This window comes from Nematolebias whitei, chromosome 24 (genome assembly GCF_014905685.2).
Source record: "Nematolebias whitei isolate Nwh7 chromosome 24, NemWhi1, whole genome shotgun sequence".
NCBI classification, from domain to species: Eukaryota; Metazoa; Chordata; class Actinopteri; order Cyprinodontiformes; family Rivulidae; genus Nematolebias; species Nematolebias whitei.
This window is the reverse complement of record NC_056521.1, coordinates 253,442-255,735: the sequence shown is the minus strand read 5'-3', so window position 1 is coordinate 255,735 and position 2,294 is coordinate 253,442. Positions and strand designations below refer to the sequence as shown.

At 40.1% G+C, this 2,294-nt stretch overlaps 1 protein-coding gene across 1 annotated transcript in view; it reads right to left on the bottom strand.

The window, feature by feature from the left end:
* Window positions 1–2,294, bottom strand: part of LOC119429172 (ubiquitin-protein ligase E3A) — a gene marked incomplete at its 5' end in the record, with an annotated part of 31,512 nt that overhangs the window by 20,170 nt on the left and 9,048 nt on the right.

Genomic DNA, 2,294 nt, shown 5'->3' with positions numbered 1-2,294 from the left:
AAGTGAAAAGCTAATGTTAGCACGTGTTAGCTCTAGTGATAAACTAAGCTCAGATTTAGTTAGTTGAAGTGAAAAGTTAATGTTAGCATGTATTAGCGGAAGTGAAACGTTAACATTTGTGCGTGTTAGCTGTAGTGATAGACTAACGTTAGTTTGAGTTAGCTATAGTGATAACCTAACCTCAGCTTGAGTTAGCTGAAGTGAAAAGCTTATGTTAGCAAGAGTTAGCTAAAGTGAAACGCTAATGTTAGCACGAGTTAGCTGTAGGGATAGGCTGATGTTCGTGTGAGTTAGCTAGTGATATGGTAATATTAGTGTGAGTTAGTTAAAGTGCTGCCTAATGTTAGTATGAATTAGCTGAAGTAATAAGCTAACTAACAGACCTGCACTCTGTGAGGATCCACAACCCCTCCACTATAATCCTCAGCATTGGCTCTCCTCAGGGCTGTGTGTTGAGCACCTTCCTGTTTACTCTGCTCACATATGACTGACTGTGCACCTACCCATCCAGGCTGTCATATTGTAAAGTTTGTAGATGATACAGCGGTTGTGGGATGCATCACAAACGATGAGACCAGCAGGAGGTGGAACACCTGGAGAGCTGGTACAGGAAGATCAACCTCCACATCAATGTGAAGATGACGAAGGAGATGATTGAGGATTTAAGAAGGGGCAAACACACCTACCCCCCTCTGCACATAAGAGGATCCGCAGTGGAAGTGGTCTCCAGTTATAGGAAGGCCTACTTACAATTCAATTCAATTCAGTTTATTTATATAGAGCCAAGTCACAAGAGAAGTCATCTCAGGGCACTGAACAGAAACCATAATTTACAGTCTATAAGCTGCTACTTTTTTCACAGGCTTTGAACCCCGCAGCTTATACAATGCTACGGCTAATTAATGGATCTTTTTTTGTTTGTTTGTTGACGGGCTAACAAGCTTCCTGCTGCCAAAAACATTTAGCTTCGTCACACCCAGGCACTCACATAGCTGCCCTCTTGGGGTGGTGGGTCCTCATGACACACACAGACAGAGTGAACCCCACAAGTCTTCATGACAACTACCTCCTCCGTCATGGTTCCTCTACTGAATAGTCTAACACAAACTAACACTTAATGAACATAAAATAGGTTAACAAGAACAGACTCCTAAAAGAACAATGCTAACAATAAACATAAATTTTGCTCATAATCTCTCTCTGAGGCCATGTGACCAGCAGTCAACCACAATGAACCAATGAGGTAGTGTCACTGAGTCACGAGGAACCCCCACCCCAACAGAGACGTGTATTGATGAGACTACCTGTTTAAATAAAGTTTAGTTTTTTTTTTTAATCTGGCCGATGAAATTACCAAACAGGCCACAGTAACTTAAAGAAAAGGGGAGGGGAGAATGGAAGGGGATTCCCCTGCATGCACAGAGCATGCGAGTCTCACATGCTCACAGAGCAACTTTGCTCCGGTGCACAAGCTTGCAGCGGAAGAATATAGCCATCAATGACTTCCTGGTAGGCTACTGTATTTTATTTTGTTTTTTAACCGGCAGTGTTACCGGCACTGTTAAAAACATAAAACATTTACTGTACATATTTGTGTATGTTACCGGTACGTATTGTAGCATTCTGCTGTGGCTGACTGCCGGTCACATGGCCTTAGAGAGGGATTATGGGTAAAATTTCATTCTGATTCTGAAAATTTATGTTCAGTGTTAATCATTTCAGTTATCTGTTCAGCCATGTTGTTTTAGTATTAGTCTGTTCTTGTTAGTCTACTTTGTGTTCCTCTACTGAACACTACCAGTAGAGCAGGGGTGTCCAAACTTTTTGCGGAGAGCGTCAGATTTGGTAAAAATGTGTGGGGGCTGACCATTCAGCCTGACATTCTTTGAACCATTAACATTAAATGCAAATGAACTCTTTTATTACATTTTTATTGCAGATGGCATACTTTTCACTTTTTCACATACATATACAGGTCCTTCTCAAAAAATTAGCATATTGTGATAAAGGTCATTATTTTCCATAATTTAATGATAAAAATGAAACTTTCATATATTTCAGATTCATTGCACACCAACTGAAATATTTCAGGTCTTTAATTGTTTTAATACTGATGATTATGGCATACAGCTCATGAAAACCCAAAATGCCTGTCCCAAAAAATGAGCATATCATGAAAAGGTTCTCTAAACAACTATTAACCTAACCATCTGAATCAACGACGTAACTCTAAACACCTGCAAAAGATTCCTGAGGCTTTTAAAAACTCCCAGCCTTGTTCATTACTCAAAACC